Source organism: Oncorhynchus masou, unplaced genomic scaffold, assembly GCF_036934945.1.
Source record: "Oncorhynchus masou masou isolate Uvic2021 unplaced genomic scaffold, UVic_Omas_1.1 unplaced_scaffold_1125, whole genome shotgun sequence".
Classification (NCBI taxonomy): domain Eukaryota; kingdom Metazoa; phylum Chordata; class Actinopteri; order Salmoniformes; family Salmonidae; genus Oncorhynchus; species Oncorhynchus masou.
In genome coordinates this window covers 152,983-175,023 of record NW_027000987.1, presented here as the reverse complement: position 1 = coordinate 175,023, position 22,041 = coordinate 152,983, and the positions used below count along the sequence as shown (strand labels likewise).

At 44.9% G+C, this 22,041-nt stretch overlaps 1 pseudogene; it reads right to left on the bottom strand.

Annotated features, from left to right (window-relative positions):
• Positions 1 to 8,937: 8,937 nt before the first annotated feature.
• Positions 8,938 to 22,041, bottom strand: part of LOC135529235 (acetylcholine receptor subunit alpha-like) — a 17,170-nt pseudogene continuing 4,066 nt past the window's right edge.

The window sequence follows — 22,041 nt, the reverse complement described above, 5'->3', positions numbered from 1 at the left end:
TTACATCTACTCACGGAAGTTGTGCCCAAAAAGGTGACTGCAAATTCACTCTCTTAGGTAGCTCTCGAAATGATTCTTCCAGAGAACGGGCAAAGTTACAGCGATAGGTAGCTTCCTTAATTTGGTTCCCCTCCTAACACATTGGAGAAGTCACAGTTCCACATTCAGTCCAACCCCATGTTACTGTATATCACTTCCTCAACTTGCTGTGTCATGAACTGACAGAGAGACAGAGAGAGAGAGACAGAGAGAGAGAGACACAGAGACAGAGAGAGAGACAGAGGTGTGAAAGCTACAAATCCTCTCATCTAGGCTCTCTCTCACAGTCACACAGTCTGAGCTGAGCAGCAGTTTCTATCTCTCTCTCTCTCACAGTCACACAGTCTGAGCTGAGCAGCAGTCTCTCTCTCTCCTCTCTCCTCTCTCTCCTCCCCCTCCCTCCCTCCCTCCCTCCCTCCCCTCCAGTTTGTCCTCTCCTGTGAAAGTCAAAACCTCACCTCTCATCTAGTGGTCTCAGTCACACTGTCATGTGAGCATCACAGGCTGCTTCTTCTTCGCTCTCTCTCTCACTGAAGTCTGTCCTCTGATGCAGATTGAAGACCCTCCTCTCCTCAGAGAGCTGCTGTCAAGAGAGAGAGAGCTCTCCTCTCCTGCTAAAATAGCTTTACTCAGAGTCAGAGCCACTTCCTGTGTTCAGCTTTCAGTCATACTTCCTCTCTTTCAACTCAGTCAGCAGCCTTACACACACGCTCACGCTCGCTCTGTCACACACACGCGTGACCCCCCCTTGCATTGTGTAGGCTAATGCTTTGACTCAGATGCCAATTTGATACAGTTTGCAGATACAGTCACAGTCCAAACAACTCCTTGACACATCTCCAGATACTATACCCTCTTCATCTCCAGATACCGTACCCTCTTCATCTCCAGATACCGTACCCTCTTACATCTCCAGATACCGTACCCTCTACATCTCCATCTCCACATCTCCAGATACCCTCTCTTCATCTCCAGATACCGTACCCTCCTTCATCTCCAGATACCGTACCCTCTTACATCTCCAGATACCGTACCCTCTACATCTCCAGATACCGTACCCTCTACATCTCCAGATACCGTACCCTCTACATCTCCAGATACATGTCCAGACCCTCTTCATCTCCAGATACTGTACCCTCTACATCTCCAGATACCGTACCCTCTACATCTCCAGATACCGTACCCTCTACATCTCCAGATACGTACCCTCTACATCTCCAGATACCGTACCCTCTACATCTCAGATACGTACCCTCTCATCTCCAGATACCTTCTCCATCTCCAGAACAATCTACATCTCCAGATACCGTACCCTCTACATCTCCAGATACTACCCTCTACATCTCCAGATACTGCACATCTCCAGATACCAACCCTCTACATCTCCAGATACTGTACCCTCTATCTCCAGATACTGACTACATCTCAGATACCCTCTACATCTCCAAACTACATCTCCAGAACTGTACCTCTACTATCTGCAGATGACTCTATCTCCAAACATTATCTCCAGAACACCTTACTAATGCTGACTCTATCCAAACATTAAGAACACCTTACTAATGCTGACTCTACCAAACATTAAGAACACCTTACTAATGCTGACTCTACCAAACATTAAGAACACCTTACTAATGCTGACTCTACCAAACATTAAGAACACCTTACTAATGCTGACTCTACCAAACATTAAGAACACCTTACTAACTGACTCTACCAAACATTAAGAACACCTTACTAATGCTGACTCTACCAAACATTAAGAACACCTTACTAATGCTGACTCTACCAAACATTAAGAACACCTTACTAATACTGACTCTACCAAACATTAAGAACACCTTACTAATGCTGACTCTACCAAACATTAAGAACACCTTACTAATGCTGACTCTACCAAACATTAAGAACACCTTACTAATGCTGACTCTACCAAACATTAAGAACACCTTACTAACTGACTCTACCAAACATTAAGAACACCTTACTAATGCTGACTCTACCAAACATTAAGAACACCTTACTAATACTGACTCTACCAAACATTAAGAACACCTTACTAATTCTGACTCTACCAAACATTAAGAACACCTTACTAATGCTGACTCTACCAAACATTAAGAACACCTTACTAATGCTGACTCTACCAAACATTAAGAACACCTTACTAATGCTGACTCTACCAAACATTAAGAACACCTTACTAATACTGACTCTACCAAACATTAAGAACACCTTACTAATGCTGACTCTACCAAACATTAAGAACACCTTACTAATGCTGACTCTACCAAACATTAAGAACACCTTACTAATGCTGACTCTACCAAACATTAAGAACACCTTACTAATGCTGACTCTACCAAACATTAAGAACACCTTACTAATGCTGACTCTACCAAACATTAAGAACACCTTACATACTTTTCCCCTCAATGTGTTGGGGCCTGGACTCTACAAGGTGTAGAAAGTGTTCCACAGAGATGCTGGACCATATTGACTCTAATGCTTCCCACAGTTGTGTCAAGATGGCTGGATGTCCTTTGAGTGGTGGACCATTCTTGATACACACAGGAAACTGTTGAGTGTGAAAACCCCAGCAGCGTTGCAGTTCTTGACACAAACTGGTATCACCTGGCACCTCCTAGCATACCCTGTTCAAAGACACATCTTCTACCTTGGCCATTCACCCTCTGAATGGTACACAGTCCATGTCTCAACTGTCTCAGGGCTTTAAAAACATCCTTGTTTAACCCTTCCTCCCCTTCATCTACACTGATTGAAGTGGATTTAACTAGTGACATCAATAAGGGATCATAGCTTGGATTCACTTGGTCAATCTGTCACGTTCTTAATGTTTTGTATGCTCAGTGTACAAGTATGCCTTGTGAGTATTAATGTTACTGCCTCCTTGTTCATACTATCAGGAAGCTGAAGTGAATACGAATATCGCCCACAAACACCCTCGCCGCCATGTGCTTGAGCTGAGTTGGTCACGTGGGTTGGTTACACAGGAAGTGAAGGAAGCTTCCTCTCTTCTCTGCAGACCTGTCTATTGCAGGACGAGAGGCTCGCTCTCATAGCCAGAGATTACATGAATACATTTTAAAACTCTGTGTTATAGCTCTGGAGACAAACATCTTGCCATTTACAGTAGATCTCTGAAACATGCAGTTACCCTCCAGCTGTCCATCCACAATGGTCAGACCAGTTTGTCTGCTTACCTCCTGGTATGAGGAATGGGAGCACTGTAACAGGCCAGGGAAGACTCAACTCCAAACAAGGATCAGTACTGTAACAGACCAGGGACGGCCTCTAGGGAACACATCACTCTGAAGCAGGTTCAGTACTGTAACAGACCAGGGACAGCCTCTAGGGAACACATCACTCTGAAGCAGGTTCAGTACTGTAACAGACCAGGGACGGCCTCTAGGGAACACATCACTCTGAAGCAGGTTCAGTACTGTAACAGACCAGGGACAGCCTCTAGGGAACACATCACTCTGAAGCAGGTTCAGTACTGTAACAGACCAGGGACGGCCTCTAGGGAACACATCACTCTGAAGCAGGTTCAGTACTGTAACAGACCAGGGACTGGCCTCTAGGGAACACATCACTCTGAAGCAGGTTCAGTACTGTAACAGACCAGGGACAGCCTCTAGGGAACACATCACTCTGAAGCAGGTTCAGTACTGTAACAGACCAGGGACGGCCTCTAGGGAACACATCACTCTGAAGCAGGTTCAGTACTGTAACAGACCAGGGTTTACCACTCTGAAGAATGGGAATACTGTAACAGACCAGGGAACACATCACTATGAAGCAGGTTCAGTACTGCAACAGACCAGGGACAGATTCCAGGGAACACATCACTCTGAAGCAGGTTCAGTACTGTAACAGACCAGGGATTGCCTCTAGGGAACACATCACTCTGAAGCAGGTTCAGTACTGTAACAGACCAGGGACAGCCTCTAGGGAACACATCACTCTGAAGCAGGTTCAGTACTGTAACAGACCAGGGACGGCCTCTAGGGAACACATCACTCTGAAGCAGGTTCAGTACTGTAACAGACCAGGGAGCCTCTAGGGAACACATCACTCTGAAGCAGGTTCAGTACTGTAACAGACCAGGGACGGCCTCGAGGGAACACATCACTCTGAAGCAGGTTCAGTACTGTAACAGACCAGGGACGGCCTCTAGGGAACACATCACTGAAGCAGGTTCAGTACTGTAACAGACCAGGGACGGCCTCTAGGGAACACATCACTCTGAAGCAGGTTCAGTACTGTAACAGACCAGGGACGGCCTCTAGGGAACACATCACTCTGAAGCAGGTTCAGTACTGTAACAGACCAGGGACAGCCTCTAGGGAACACATCACTCTGAAGCAGGTTCAGTACTGTAACAGACCAGGGAAGCCTCTAGGAACACATCACTATGAAGCAGGTTCAGTACTGTAACAGACCAGGGACGGCCTCTAGGGAACACATCACTCTGAAGCAGGTTCAGTACTGTAACAGACCAGGGACAGCCTCTGGGAACACATCACTCTGAAGGCCAGGTTCAGTACTGTAACAGACTATGGGCCTAGGGAACACATCACTCTGAAGCAGGTTCAGTACTGTAACAGACCAGGGACGGCCTCTAGGGAACACATCACTCTGAAGCAGGTTCCCCAGGCAACGAGAGAACACAAGGCCTGGTCAAAGTTTACCACTGTGGAATGTTAATACTAAAACCACAGTTCAACAAAGTTTGTTTAGGATTCCAGGTTTGAATGATTGGAGTGAGTGAGTGAGTTTACTATACGGCATGGTATTGACTGATAATGGAGCACCTTTCCTAGTCCTTTCCATGAAACACCATAACGACAGTAAAGGAGAACGAGCAGTATGGGTCTCCGTCCCAAATGGAACCATATTCCCTACATAGTGCACTACTTTTGGCCAAAGGCCCATAGGTTGAACTATAGTACTTCGACTACATAGTGCTCTGATCAAAGGTAGTCCATTATGGGCCTGGTGAAAGGTAGTGTACTATGGGCCTGGTGAAAGGTAGTGTACTATGGGCCTGGTGAAAGGTAGTGTACTATGGGCCTGGTGGAAGGTAGTCCACTATGGGCCTGGTGAAAGGTAGTCCACTATGGGCCTGGTGAAAGGTAGTCCACTATGGGCCTGGTGAAAGGTAGTCCACTATGGGCCTGGTGAAGGTAGTCCACTATGGGCCTGGTGAAGGTAGTGTACTATGGGCCTGGTGAAAGGTAGTATACTATGGGCCTGGTGAAAGGTAGTGTACTATGGGCCTGGTGAAAGGTAGTGTACTATGGGCCTGGTGGAAGGTAGTCCACTATGGGCCTGGTGAAAGGTAGTGTACTATGGGCCTGGTGGAAGGTAGTGTACTATGGGCCTGGTGGAAGGTGGGCCTGGTGAAAGGTAGTGTACTATGGGCCTGGTGAAAGGTAGTACTATGGGCCTGGTGGAGGGTAGTGTACTATGGGCCTGGTGAAAGGTAGTCCACTATGGGCCTGGTGAAAGGTTGTGTACTATGGGCCTGGTGAAAGGTAGTGTACTATGGGCCTGGTGAAAGGTAGTGTACTATGGGCCTGGTGAAAGGTAGTCCACTATGGGCCTGGTGAAAGGTAGTCCACTATGGGCCTGGTGAAAGGTGGACCTGGTGAAAGGTAGTGTACTATGGGCCTGGTGGAAGGTAGTGTACTATGGGCCTGGTGAAAGGTAGTGTACTATGGGCCTGGTGAAAGGTAGTCCACTATGGGCCTGGTGAAAGGTAGTCCACAATGGGCCTGGTGGAAGGTAGTGTACTATGGGCCTGGTGAAAGGTAGTGTACTATGGGCCTGGTGGAAGGTAGTCCACAATGGGCCTGGTGGAAGGTAGTGTAAAATGGGCCTGGTGGAAGGTAGTCCACTATGGGCCTGGTGAAAGGTAGTCCACTATGGGCCTGGTGAAAGGTAGTGTACTATGGGCCTGGTGGAAGGTAGTGTACTATGGGCCTGGTGGAAGGTAGTGCACTATGGGCCTGGTGGAAGGTAGTCCACTATGGGCCTGGTGGAAGGTAGTCCACTATGGGCCTGGTGAAAGGTAGTCCACTATGGGCCTGGTGAAAGGTAGTCCACTATGGGCCTGGTGAAAGGTAGTCCACTATGGGCCTGGTGAAAGGTAGTCCACTATGGGCCTGGTGAAAGGTAGTCCACTATGGGCCTGGTGAAAGGTAGTCCACTATGGGCCTGATGAAAGGTAGTCCACTATGGGCCTGGTGAAAGGGAGTCCACTATGGGCCTGGTGAAAGGGAGTCCACTATGGGCCTGGTGAAAGGTAGTCCACTATGGGCCTGGTGAAAGGTAGTGTCCACTATGGGCCTGGGCCTGGTGAAAAAGGTAGTCCACTATGGGCCTGGTGAAAGGTAGTCCACTATGGGCCTGGTGGAAGGTAGTCCACTATGGGCCTGGTGGAAGGTAGTCCACTATGGGCCTGGTGGAAGGTAGTCCACTATGGGCCTGGTGGAAGGTAGTCCACTATGGGCCTGGTGGAAGGTAGTCCACTATGGGCCTGGTGGAAGGTAGTCCACTATGGGCCTGGTGAAAGGTAGTCCACTATGGGCCTGGTGAAAGGTAGTCCACTATGGGCCTGGTGAAAGGTAGTGTACTATGGGCCTGGTGGAAGGTAGTGTACTATGGGCCTGGTGGAAGGTAGTGTACTATGGGCCTGGTGGAAGGTAGTGTACTATGGGCCTGGTGGAAGGTAGTGTACTATGGGCCTGGTGGAAGGTAGTGTACTATGGGCCTGGTGGAAGGTAGTGTACTATGGGCCTGGTGGAAGGTAGTGTACTATGGGCCTGGTGGAAGGTAGTGTACTATGGGCCTGGTGGAAGGTAGTGTACTATGGGCCTGGTGGAAGGTAGTGTACTATGGGCCTGGTGGAAGGTAGTGTACTATGGGCCTGGTGGAAGGTGGGCCTGGTGAAAGGTAGTCCACTCGCGTCGTCTGGGAGGGTTTGGCCGGCAGGGATGTCCTTGTCCCATCGCTCACTAGCGACTCCTGTGGGGGGGCCGGGCGTAGTGCACGCTGACACAGTCGCCAGTCAGGAAGCAGTGCGGCTTGTCAAGAAGCAGTGCGGCTTGGCTGGGTTGTGTTTCAGAGGACGCACAACTCTCGGCCTTCACCTTTCCCAAGTCTGTATGGGAGTTGCAGCTATGAGACAAGACTGTAACTACCAATTGGATACAATGAAATCGGGAGAAAAAGGGGTCAAATTTTTAAAAAAAATATTTTAAAAAAAAATATTGAAAAAGAAAAAAGGTTTGTGCACTATATTGGGAATAGTGGGCCGTTTGTTTGTACTACGTATGTCAGCGTGTCAATGAGTCAATGTCCACGCCGTTTGTTTGTACTACGTATGTCAGCGTGTCAATGAGTCAATGTCCACGCCGTTTGTTTGTACTACGTATGTCTGCGTGTCAATGAGTCAATGTCCACGCCGTTTGTTTGTACTACGTATGTCTGCGTGTCAATGAGTCAATGTCCACGCCGTTTGTTTGTACTACGTATGTCTGCGTGTCAATGAGTCAATGTTCACGCCGTTTGTTTGTACTACGTATGTCTGCGTGTCAATGAGTCAATGTCCACGCCGTTTGTTTGTAATACGTATGTCTGCGTGTCAATCAGTCAATGTCCACTATGGCTCAGATGACATTTCAGAGCTGTGGGAAAGTCTACATTCCTTGGCTACAGTGACGAGTGACTCCATAAAAAGTCATAAAGCTGTCTGTGATGGGAATCGTAAAGCCAAACGCTGTATGGTTTGGTACAGTTTAAACAGATATTGGTTTACTGCACTCTACGGTAGTGTGTGTACACGAGGTATACTGACTGACTGTGTGAGCTGCACAAAATCCACGAGCACAGGTTACATAATGAAAGCTACTGTATAGCAATAACTCAATGACTTTAAAACTCAGATTAGGCTTGTTTTTCTTCTCATCGTGCAAGTATCCATGCCAACGCAGACTTCATAACCACCAAGCAGAGAATAACGCATGATGTCATCTGATTACAACTCAAGACAAATTGAATACAAAAATAAAAACAGAGATATCATAACATAACGCTACCATGTTTCCATTTGTCCTCAAAAAATGTTTTATAAGCAAGGGTGTCCCAACAGATGTGACCACTCAAGGTGTTGCTGCTGCCATCCCATCCATTGCAAACATGTTTTGAAATTCAGTTATTTGCGTAATTATAATTGAGAATCCCAAAACTTTGAAAAATCGATCTCGTACTCAAGTTCAACATAACATAAACATCGACTTACTTCTGGAGACAGTGTGAGCCACTCCTTCGCCGTAAACACAACTTTGGCTCAGGATTTCCGCTTCATCGGGATTTCCACATTGTACCCGGAACTTTTAAATTACATGCATACAATCAAGAGTGCAATTTGATGTTTTATCAATCTGCCATCCCTCTATAACTTACGTTTCTGTCCAAATCTTCGAGCGTCGTGTTTGTCATGTCGCTCGAAAGACTGTTTTCGTAAAACCGACTGGGAGAATTTAATGCTTTCTCTCTCCAATCCGGGGCCTTTGCGGTGATGCAATATTTCCAGATGTGCATCTTGTCCAAGTTTGAACCGTTGGTTCTGTGCATAAAGACGTTTACCGATGAGAGGAGAACAGAACAGATACGTGTTGACTACTGGAAAATCTAAAATAATACGTTAAAATAAGGTCATTTAATAATTTATTCAACAGAAAGAGGACCCAGGCGCACAGTTTATCTTCTTAATGGAGAAAATGACATGCACAAATATTTTCCTAACCAGAGTTCATGCCGTCCCTGTCAATGTAAAAAAACACAATACAAAAAGACAGGCTTATCTGGAAGTAGATTTTATTGTCCACATCTATTTAACCAAATCTAAAAATAGAACCATGATGACATTTGGCAGAAGGAGGAGAGAAAACCCTAACATCGGACAAGATAGAACATCATGTAGTTTCCCAGCAGCCCCTGCACTGTCATCTTTATTGAATAAGCAACAGCCCATCCACAAGACAGGACCACTTCTAAATCAACGTTGAGAAACTCATTCAAACTGGTCTTCTGATCGTCAATAATGATCATGCAACAACAGCGAGATGCACTACCAGCTGCTTGTGACCTCCCTCATCCACAGTGCCATAACGTGACCTCCCTCATCCACAGTGCCATAATGTGACCTCCCTCATCCACAGTGCCATAATGTGACCTCCCTCATCCACAGTGCCATAACGTGACCTCCCTCATCCACAGTGCCATAATGTGACCTCCCTCATCCACAGTGCCATAATGTGACCTCCCTCATCCACAGTGCCATAATGTGACCTCCCTCATCCACAGTGCCATAATGTGACCTCCCTCATCCACAGTGCCATAATGTGACCTCCCTCATCCACAGTGCCATAATGTGACCTCCCTCATCCACAGTGCCATAATGTGACCTCCCTCATCCACAGTGCCATAATGTGACCTCCCTCATCTACAGTGCCATAAGAGTGCCAGAGTGCTCCCAATCAGAGCCATTATGCAGAGTTTGTTAAACCAACATACTCTGCATCCTTCGAGCCACGTGAGGAAGGATGGTTAGAAATAAAGGAATCCCCTCGTTGGGTAGGTTAACCATCGTTCCTTAAACACAATCCATCAAGTCTCATACAGCTGACAGGGGGACACCTTCTCAACGCCGAGTGCCGTGAATGTCCATATTTTACACTGTAATCTCCATGCAGAAAAGAAGCTAACAATAACAACACACCTCACTGGACCAGTTACATTCAATCAACGATCCAATCAATCGATTGATTGTCATTTCCAGATGAGTCGGGGTAGAGGCACAGCAGACAGGTGTCAGAGCGAGCGGGAGAACCAGGGTGTGGCCAGAGCACGATGACTCCGGCTAGGCCTCTCCTTTAGCCCTGCATGCTCAGCTCAATGAGGCGTCCAGCGAACACTCCCATGGTGCCGATGATACACACAGCCATGAACACACACAGCAAGATGTGGTCCAGGACCATGGCTACAAACTTCCACTCCTCAGCAGCCTGAGAGAGGAGGGAAGAGAGAGGAGGGGGTGAAAGGTGAGGACAGAGAGGAGGGAAGAGAGAGGAGGGGGTGAAAGGTGAGGAGAGAGAGGAGGGAAGAGAGAGGAGGGGGTGAAAGGTGAGGGAGGAGAGAGGAGGGGAGAGAGGAGAGAGAGGAGGGGGTGGGGGGGAAGAGAGAGAGGAGGAAAGGAGGGGTGAGTGAGGAGAGAGAGGAGGGAAGAGAGAGGAGGGGGTGAAAGGTAAAGAGGGAAGAGAGAGGAGAGATGAGAGAGAGAGAGAGAGGGGGTGAGGAGAGAGAGAGAGGGAGAGAGAGAGAGAGAGGGGGGTGAGGGAGAGAGAGAAAGAGGAGAGAGAGAGAGAGAGAGAGGGTGGGTGAGGAGAGAGAGAGAGAGAGAGAGAGATGTGATGTGAGGAGAGAATAGAGAGAGAGAGAGAGGGGGGGTGAGGAGAGAGCGAGAGAGCGCGAGGGGGTGAGGAGAGAGAGAGAGAGAGAGAGAGAGAGAGAGGGGTGATGTGAGGAGAGAATAGAGAGAGAGAGGTGATGTGAGGAGAGGAGAGAATAGAGAGAGGGAGAGGGGGTGAGGAGAGAGAGAGAGAGAGAGGTGATGTGAGGAGAGAATAGAGAGAGAGAGGTGATGTGAGGAGAGGAGAGAATAGAGAGAGAGAGGGGGGGGGGGTGAGGAGAGAGAGAGAGAGAAAGAGGTGATGTGAGGAGAGAATGGAGAGAATAGAGAGAGAGAGGTGATGTGAGGAGAGGAGAGAATAGAGAGAGAGAGAGAGAGAGAGAGGGAGGTGATGTGAGGAGAGAATAGAGAGAGAGTTGAGTCATTAACATTTTCAAGACAATTCGTTTTTGTATTAGCCACACAACATTAAAACATGAAAGCTCAAAAGATAGACAGACAGACGGACGGACAGACAGACAGACGGACGGACGGACGGACGGACGGACGGACGGACAGACAGACAGACAGACTCAGACAGACAGACAGACAGACAGACAGACAGACAGACAGACAGACAGACAGACAGACAGACAGACAGACAGACAGACAGACAGACAGACAGACATGAGTTCCATAAATGCTTTCTGAGATCCTATTCTTACACGGACAGACAGACAGACAGACGGACAGACGGACAGACGGACAGACGGACAGACAGACAGACAGACAGACAGACAGACAGACAGACAGACAGACAGACGGACAGACGGACGGTTGGACTCTTCATCAGACTTCATGACTTCATGGTCTCTGCGATGTACTTGACCCCCTCGATGGCACTGCGGACATCCGGGTTCTTGGTGATGGGGGACTGGAAGGTGACAGAGGCAGGGGCAGGCTTGCCCGAGATGTCGGAGATGTCAAAGTCAGCCGGGTGGATCCTCTTCTCCTGCCTGTCCCTGGATGGACGCTTCATTGTCGAGAAGAACATGAAATTGGGGATGGTGTCGATGAAAATCTGAAATACAGGAAAATACATTGTAATGAGTAACAAGACGTCATGTAAAGTAAATCAATTACTGTAAAAACATTGTAACGAATAACACAAAGTACTGTACAGTACATCAATTACTGTAAATACATTGTAATGAGTAACACAAAGAAATGTACAGTAAATCAATTATGGTAAATACATTGTATTGAGTAACACAAGTTATATATAGTACACTAATTACTGTAAATACATTGTATTGAGTAACACAAGTTATATACAGTACATGAATGATTATAAATACATTGTCTTGAGTAACACAAGTTATATATAGTACACTAATTACTGTAGATACATTGCCTTGAGTAACACAAGTTATATACAGTACACTAATTACTGTAGATACATTGTATTGAGTAACACAAGTTATATATAGTACACTAATTACTGTAGATACATTGTCTTGAGTAACACAAGTTATATACAGTACACTAATTACTGTAGATACATTGTATTGAGTAACACAAGTTATATATAGTACATGAATGATTATAAATACATTGTAATGAGTAACACAAAGTACTGTAAAGCACATAATACTGTATTGGGGGACTAACATATTTTTCATGATAATCAAGATCACGTACATCAACCATAAAACCATGAGTACTCAATGAATAAACTGACTAACCTGACATGACATTACTCAAATGACTCAGCTAAAGTCAGAAATAGGACAGACAGACAGACAGACAGACAGACTGTTCTTAACGACTTCCTGTCTCTCAAAGGAGAGCCCCGCTAGAGAGGCTGCTGAGAGCTGCGGGGTTCTAAATCAGTGGTGGCCAACCAGAGGTACTAGGACCCCTGGGGGTACTTGGTCTTTCCCCATATGGTACCTGAGAAGACTCATGAAACCACCGGCATACTGGTCAAATGCACAAGAGGGGGTACTTCAGGGGTACTCCGGGCAGAGCAGAATTCCGTTGGTGGAACAGTAACCCAAAAAGGTTGGGAACCACTGTTCTAAATGGCCGAAAGCAGAATGTCACTAACACCTGACAAAATACATGACATATTGCATTAGCACCACCAGGTGGCAGTGCAGCCAAGAGAAAACCCCAAAAGCCCAACTGAATACACAGAGAATTTAGGGGGGAGCGTGACAATCCAATGTCACGGCCATCACACCAAGGGGTCTGAAAACTAGGACACCACTAGATGTTGTACTGACATCGCTAAATTAGGAATGAGATGTGCTGACATTCACTTTGTCCATTGTACCTAGTCTACCTACTTGATTGATTGATTGATTGATTTATTGATTGACTGACTGATTGATATATTGACTGATTGACTGACTGACTGATTTATTCATTGACTGACTGATTGACTGTCTGCGTGATTGACTGGCTGATTGATTTATTGACTGATTGATTGACTGACTAAATTACTGATTGACTGACTGATTGATTTATTGATTGACTGACTGATTGATTTATTGACTGACTGACTGACTGATTTATTTATTGACTGACTGACTGATTTATTGACTGGCTGACTGACTGATTGATATATTGACTGACTGACTGATTGATTGACTGACTGACTGATTGACTGATTGATTTATCGATCGGTCAGTCGGTTGGTTGACCTACCTTGATGGACTGACTGATTGATTAACTGACTGACTGATTTATTTATTTATTGACTGACTGATTGATTGATTTATTGACTGATTAATTGATTGACTGATTGACTGATTTATTGACCGACTGACTGACTGATTGACTGACTAACTTATTGACTGACTGACTGACTGATTTATTGACTGATTGATTGACTGACTGATTGACTGACTAACTTATTCACTGACTGACTGACTGATTGACTGATTGATTTATTGATCGATAGATCGGTCGGTCGGTTGGTTGACCTACCTTGATTGACTGACTGATTGATTTGTTGATTTATTGATTTATTGACTGACTGACTGATTGATTTATTGACTGATTTATTGACTGACTGATTTATTGACTGACTGATTGACTGCCTTATTGACTGATTTATTGACCGACTGACTGACTGACTGATTGACTGACTGATTGATTTATCGATCGGTCGGTTGGTTGACCTATCTTGATTGACTGGCTGATTGATTTATTGATTGACTGACTCATTTATTTATTGACTGACTGACTGATTTATTTATTTACTGACTGACTAATTTATTTATTGAATTATTGACTGACTATCTGACTGACTGACTGACTGATTTATTGATTGACTGACTGATTATTAACTGATTGACTGATTTATTGACTGACTGACTGATTGATTGATTGATTGACTGATTGACTGATTGACTGACTGACTGATTAACTGACTGATTGACTGATTGATTGACTGACTGATTGACTGACTGACTGACTGACTGGCTGACTGATTGATTGATTGACTGATTGACTGACTGACTGACTGATTGATTGATTGACTGATTGATTGATTGACTGACTGACTGACTGACTGTTTGATTGACTGATTGATTGACTGACTGATTTATTTATTGACTGACTGATTGACTGACTGACTGATGGATTTATTGATCGATCGGTCGGTCGGTCGGTCGGTTGACCTACCTATGCGGACCCACTGGGGCATTGTGTGTGTACTGGGAGAGCGGTGGTGTGTGTTGATGACGATGACGGTGATGACGATGGAGGCTATGACGAAGACCATGGTGAAGAGCATGTACTTCCCAATGAGAGGCACCGCACTGGAGGTGGAGGGGATGAGCTCCACGATGACCAGCAGAAACACAGTGAGAGACAGCAGGACAGAGATAGACAGGGTCATCTTCTCACCTGTATGGAACAGAGACACTGGTGTCAACAACAACAACAACAAGACCACAGTTGGAGAGAGCAGGACAGATAGACAGGGTCATCTTCTCACCTGTATGGAGCAGAGACACAGGAGTCAACAACAACAACATCAACATCAACAACATCATCAAAAACAACAACAACATCAACAACAACATCAACATTAACAACAACAACAAGACCACAGTCGAAGACAGCAGGACAGATAGACAGGGTCATCTTCTCACCTGTATGGAACAGAGAAACTGGAGTCAACAACAACAACAACAACATCAACAATATCATCAACATTAACAACAACAAGACCACAGTTGAAGACAGCAGGACAGATAGACAGGGTCATCTTCTCACCTGTATGGAACAGAGACACTGGAGTCAACAACAACAACAACAACATCAACAACAACAAGACCACAGTCGGAGACAGCAGGACATATAGACAGGGTCATCTTCTTACATACAGAGACATGGTTAGAGGAGTCAAACACAACAATACACTGCAGCAATACTACTCTAAAACCACTGACATATTTGATCTATTCAAACAGCTGGTAACACTTTCAGGACTATTTAATGAGAAACTGTTACTGCCTTTGTGAAAGCGTTCGACAGACCCAAGAGCAATTGGTCCACGGCTTGTGGGGATTGTTGTTTTAAATGTATTGTACACTACGTGAGTCAGCCAAGAAAAGACACATTTCCATTATATGTAAATGTGGGGAAATTTGTGAATTTGAATTTTCAGCAAGTCTACCAGAGTCAGTCTAGTCAGGAAGGAGAACAGCAGAGTCACCAGAGTCAGTGGGGAGGTAGAAGACCAGTCTAGTCAGGAAGGAGAACAGCAGGCCTACCAGACCAGAGTCAGTCAGTGGGGAGGTAGAAGACCAGTCTAGTCAGGAAGGAGAACAGCAGGCCTACCAGAGTCAGTGGGGAGGTAGAAGACCAGTCCAGTCAGGAAGGAGAACAGCAGGCCTACCAGAGTCAGTGGGGAGGTAGAAGACCAGTCTAGTCAGGAAGGAGAACAGCAGGCCTACCAGAGTCAGTGGGGAGGTAGAAGACCAGTCCAGTCAGGAAGGAGAACAGCAGGCCTACCAGAGTCAGTGGGGAGGTAGAAGACCAGTCCAGTCAGGAAGGAGAACAGCAGGCCTACCAGAGTCAGGGGGGATGACAGAGGCCTACCAGAGTCAGTGGGGACGATGAAGTAGGGAACAGCAGGCCTAGCCTCAGAGTCAGGAAGTGGGAGGTAGATAGACCAGGTAGGGTCAGGTCAGGAGAACAGCAGGCCTACCAGAGTCACCCAGTGCAGCTCTAGTCAGGAAGGAGAACAGCAGGCCTACCAGAGTCAGTGGGGATGAAGACCAGTCTAGTCAGGAAGGAGAACAGCAGGCCTACCAGAGAGTGGGGGGGACAGGGGGCAGGTACAAAGACCAGTCTAGTTTCTGGAAGGAGAACAGCAGGCCTACCAGAGTCAGTGGGGAGGTAGGACCAGTCCAGTCAGGAAGGAGAACAGCATGCAGGGGATGATCCCGTCCAATATACACAAATAGGCACATTAGTCAGGAAAGGCTAGGTTTCCAACTATGTGGGAGTCATACAGCAGGGTGCACCTATTTCTATTCCTTTACATGGCGTTGTTACTACCACTCTCCATGGGAAGTTACTCAGGTCAGGACTCTTTGTCATAGATTGGGGGACTACTCATTTTCATGGGATTAGGGTCAATAGTTTACTGGTTAAATTGGGATAAGATATATTTTATTAGTTCATATGGGATGACTTCTATTTTTTCCCTTTTCCTCCAATATACACAATTTCTACATTATGTTGGAAAGGCTTGTTTAAACTATGTGGGAGCATCCTTTTCAGGATTGCTTCTATTTCTATTCCTTTTACATGGCGTTGTTCTATTTCTACTCTTTTTCATGGGATTGTTACTATTTCTACTCTTTTTCATGGGATTGTTACTATTTCTACTCTTTTTCATGGGATTGTTACTATTTCTACTCATTTTCATGGGATTACTTCTATTTCTACTCCTTTTCATGGGATTGCTTCTATTTCTACTCCTTTTCATGGGATTGCTTCTATTTCTACTCCTTTTCATGGGATTGCTTCTATTTCTATTCCTTTTCATGGGGTTGTTACTATTTCTACTCATTTTCATGGGATTACTTCTATTTCTACTCCTTTTCATGGGATTGCTTCTATTTCTACTCCTTTTCATGGGATTGCTTCTATTTCTACTCTTTTTCATGGGATTGTTACTATTTCTACTCTTTTTCATGGGATTGTTACTATTTCTACTCTTTTTCATGGGATTACTTCTATTTCTACTCCTTTTCATGGGATTGCTTCTATTTCTACTTGTTTTCATGGGATTGCTTCTATTTCTACTCCTTTTCATGGGATTGCTTCTATTTTTATTCCTTTTCATGGGGTTGTTACTATTGTGACTCCTTTTCATGGGATTGTTACTATTTCTACTCTTTTTCATGGATTGCTTCTATTTCTACTCCTTTTCATGGGATTGTTACTATTTCTACTCTTTTTCATGGATTGCTTCTATTTCTACTCCTTTTCATGGGATTGCTTCTATTTCTACTCCTTTTCATGGGATTGTTAATATTTCTACTCTTTTTCATGGATTGCGTTTATTTTTACTCCTTTTCATGGGATTGTTAATATGTCTACTCATTTTCATGAATTGCATTTATTTCTACTCCTTTTCATGGGATTGTTAATATTTCTACTCCTTTTCATGGGATTGCTTCTATTTCTACTCTTTTTCATGGGATTGTTACTATTTCTACTCCTTTTCATGGGATTGCTTTTATTTCTACTCCTTTTAATGGGATTGTTACTATTTATACTCATTTTCATAGGATTCTTGGAACATTTTCAGATGTGCTTTTTGGATATTTGTGCTTTTCAAACTTCTTACCGGGTTGACCACTACCAGGTTGCCGTCGTAGGTCCATGTCCCCAGCTTCATACTGCAGTTCTGCAGGTCGAAGGGAAGTGAAGCACAATGATCTCACAGTAGCTCTTAAAGATGGCCGGAGGGTTCCAGGTGATCAGACCTGTGTGCTCCAGCAGCACCTTGGTCTCATGGACGATTGCAAAGTCTCCATCTGCACTGCAGGAAGTGGAGAGGATTGACTCGTTAGCATCGGAGTCAATGGATTCCTATGGGCTCTTGTGTTAGCCTGCTAAGTTAACCAAAGTCTCCATCTGCACTGCAGGAAGTGGAGAGGATTGACTCGTTAGCATCGGAGTCAATGGATTCCTATGGGGCTCTTGCGTTAGCCTGCTAAGCTAACCAAAGTCTCCATCTGCACTGCAGGAAGTGGAGAGGATTGACTCGTTAGCATCGGAGTCAATGGAATCCTATGGGCTCTTGCGTCAGCCTGCTAAGCTAACTAAAGTCTCCATCTGCACTGCAGGAAGTGGAGAGGATTGACTCGTTAGCATCGGAGTCAATGGATTCCTATGGGGCTCTTGCGTTAGCCTGCTAAGCTAACCAAAGTCTCCATCTGCACTGCAGGAAGTGGAGAGGATTGACTCGTTAGCATCGGAGTCAATGGATTCCTATGGGCTCTTGCGTTAGCCCGCTAAGCTAACCAAAGTCTCCATCTGCACTGCAGGGATAAATTGACAAATGACGTGGAAATTCAGTACTGAGAGAGACTTGGTCATTTCTTCAAACAATCATTTTTATTTAATATTGATTATTAATTATTGCAATAATGAAATTGTCAGCCCAACAGTCTTGACCATTGGACTGAGAGCCTTCCCTTTACAGACAATGCACAGTTTATATAGCTACTATCCAGAATACTTTGTTCCACCCCTCCCATATAGATCGGGGGCACCATAAGCCACTTTGGGTTCATCCTCTGGTCATCTGCTGTGTCCCAGATGCCAGGATAATCAGAAATACTGAGGCCTTTGTTCTGTTCCTCCAGGCGATCTCTATCTCAGTTAAAACCACCCCACATCCTGTCCATGGAATACATCTTCCTCAGTGCCCCACTGATCATAGAATATAATGTGTCAGGACAGATGTATCACCCTCTAGTATAACCCATGTCCTCAGTGCCCCACTGATCATAGAATATAATGTGTCAGGACAGATGTATCACCCTCTAGTATAACCCATGTCCTCAGTGCCCCACTGATCATAGAATATAATGTGTCAGGACAGATGTATCACCCTCTAGTATCACCCATGTCCTCAGTGCACCACTGATCATAGAATATAATGTGTCAGGACAGATGTATCACCCTCTAGTATAACCCATGTCCTCAGTGCCCCACTGATCATAGAATATAATGTGTCAGGACAGATGTATCACCCTCTAGTATCACCCATGTCCTCAGTGCCCCACTGATCATAGAATATAATGTGTCAGGACAGATGTATCACCCTCTAGTATCACCCATGTCCTCAGTGCACCACTGATCATAGAATATAATGTGTCAGGACAGATGTATCACCCTCTAGTATAACCCATGTCCTCAGTGCCCCACTGATCATAGAATATAATGTGTCAGGACAGATGTATCACCCTCTAGTATAACCCATGTCCTCAGTGCCCCACTGATCATAGAATATAATGTGTCAGGACAGATGTACCACCCTCTAGTATAACCCATGTCCTCAGTGCCCAGACTAGCTACAGGAAGCTAGAGTGGACACCATGAAAACTCAGCTTTAGCAGGCCAGTCTTACTCTTAGTTAAATATATAATCGTTTACTATTAATATCAAACAAATTAGGTAAGTACGTAATTTTGCTATTTCACACATTAGCATCAGAATCAATAGATTCCCATGGGGAATTGTGTTAGCCTGATTAGATCATCAGGGAATGCTGAAAACAACTCAATTATGCCAAACATGTTGTTTCATGGGTGATAGACAAAAGTTGAGGTAGATTAAAGACAACCAGTTAAATGTAACTAAATGTCATCAAAAATTTAATCCACGTAATTCCCAAAATATATTATTTCATGAGAGGGCCATAAACAATAACTAGTAATGTTGCATACGCAAAGGCTAACATCTCACCTTTCTGGTAAAAATAGTTGTACATTGCTGAGGTGTCATCCCTTTGGAGGACATAAGTACACAGTACAAATATGAAACAAATTTGATATAAATATGAAATATATTATATGATGTATTTCCTATTCAACAAAACTGTATGACTAAGGCTTGAAATGACTTATATGCTTTCTAAACATAGCATAATCAAATGATAAAACCACTAACTATAATATTTCACCTATGACTGTCTCTCTCTACTGCACCTGCTGTCTCTAACTCTGAATGTTCGGCTATTTAAAGCCAACTGACATTTACTCCTGAGGTGCTGACCTGTTTCACCCTCGACAACCACTGTGACCTTGACCCTGCTGGTCATCTAGGAACGTTTGAACATCTTGGCCATGTTCTGTTATAATCTCCACCCGGCACAGCCAGAAGAGGACTAGCCACCCCTCAGAGCCTGGTGCCTCTCTAGGTTTCTTTCTAGGTTCCTGCCTTTCTAGGGAGTTTTTCCTAGCCACCGTGCTTCTACATCTGCATTGCTTGCTGTTTGGGGTTAAAGCCGCAGCTGTCTAAGGCACTGCATATCAGTGTTAGAGGCGTCACTACAGACATCCTGGTTCGATTCCAGGCTGTATCACAACCGACCTTGATTGGGAGTCCCATAGGGCGGCGCACAATGGGCCCAGCGTCGTCCGTGTTAGGGTTTGGCCGGCTTAGGCCGTCGTTGTAAATAAGAATTTGTTCTTAACGGACTTGCCCAGTTAAATAAAGTTTAAATAAAGAAAACATTTCAATGTAATCCCCTTTGGTCTCTATCACTAGCTGCCCTTCAGGAATAGACTAGCTTCTGAAGAGGTCTTATCTCATAGGCCTCAGCAAGTCAATGAATACTGTACATCGGTCAAAGTAAAAGATGGACTGGTTCTTACTTGTTATAGAGCACGAGGTCGGGACGCCAGATGTCTGTAGAAGGAATTCTGATCTTCTTAATTCCACTATAATCATCAGGGTTCCACTTCAGATTCACGTCCTCCCATATCTGAGTACAACACAACCTCCCATATCTGAGTACAACACAACCTCCCATATCTGAGTACAACACAACCTCCCATATCTGAGTACAACACAACCTCCCATATCTGAGTACAACACAACCTCCCATATCTGAGTACAACACAACCTCCCATATCTGAGTACAACACAACCTCTCATATCTGAGTACAACACAACCTCCCATATCTGAGTACAACACAACCTCCCATATCTGAGTACAACACAACCTCCTCCCATATCTGAGTACAACACAACCTCCCATATCTGAGTACAACACAACCTCCCATATCTGAGTACAACACAATATCTGAGTACAACACAACCTCCCATATCTGAGTACAACACAACCTCCCATATCTGAGTACAACACAACCTCCCATATCTGAGTACAACACAACCTCCCATATCTGAGTACAACACAACCTCCCACCTCCCATATCTGAGTACAACACAACCTCCCATATCTGAGTACAACACAACCTCCCATATCTAAATACAACACAACCTCCCATATCTGAGTACAACACAACCTCCCATATCTGAGTACAACACAACCTCCCATATCTCCCATATCTGAGTACAACACAACCTCCCATATCTACAACACAACCTCCCATATCTGAGTACAACACAACCTCCCATATCTGAGTACAACACAACCTCCCATATCTACAACACAACCTCCCATATCTGAGTACAACACAACCTCCCATATCTGAGTACAACACAACCTCCCATATCTGAGTACAACACAACCTCCCATATCTGAGTACAACACAACCTCCCATATCTGAGTACAACACAACCTCCCATATCTGAGTACAACACAACCTCCCATATCTGAGTACAACACAACCTCCCATATCTGAGTACAACACAACCTCCCCTACAACACAACCCCATATCTGAGTACAACACAACCTCCCATATCTAAATACAACACAACCTCCCATATCTGAGTACAACACATCCTCCCATATCTGAGTACAACACAACCTCCCATATCTGAGTACAACACAACCTCCCATATCTGAGTACAACACAACCTCCCATATCTGAGTACAACACAACCTCCCATATCTGAGTACAACACAACCTCATATCTGAGTACAACACAACCTCCCTGCATATCTGAGTACAACACAACCTCCCATATCTGAGTACAACACAACCTCCCCCATATCATATCTGAGTACAACACAACCTCCCATATCTGAGTACAACACAACCTCCCATATCTGAGTACAACACAACAACATATCAAAATACAACACCTCCCATATCTGAGTACAACACAACCTCCCATATGAGTACAACACAACCTCCCATATCTGAGTACAACACAACCTCCCATATCTGAGTACAACACAACCTCCCATATCTGAGTACAACACAACCTCCCATATCTGAGTACAACACAACCTCCCATATCTAAATACAACACAACCTCCCATATCTGAGTACAACACAACCACAAC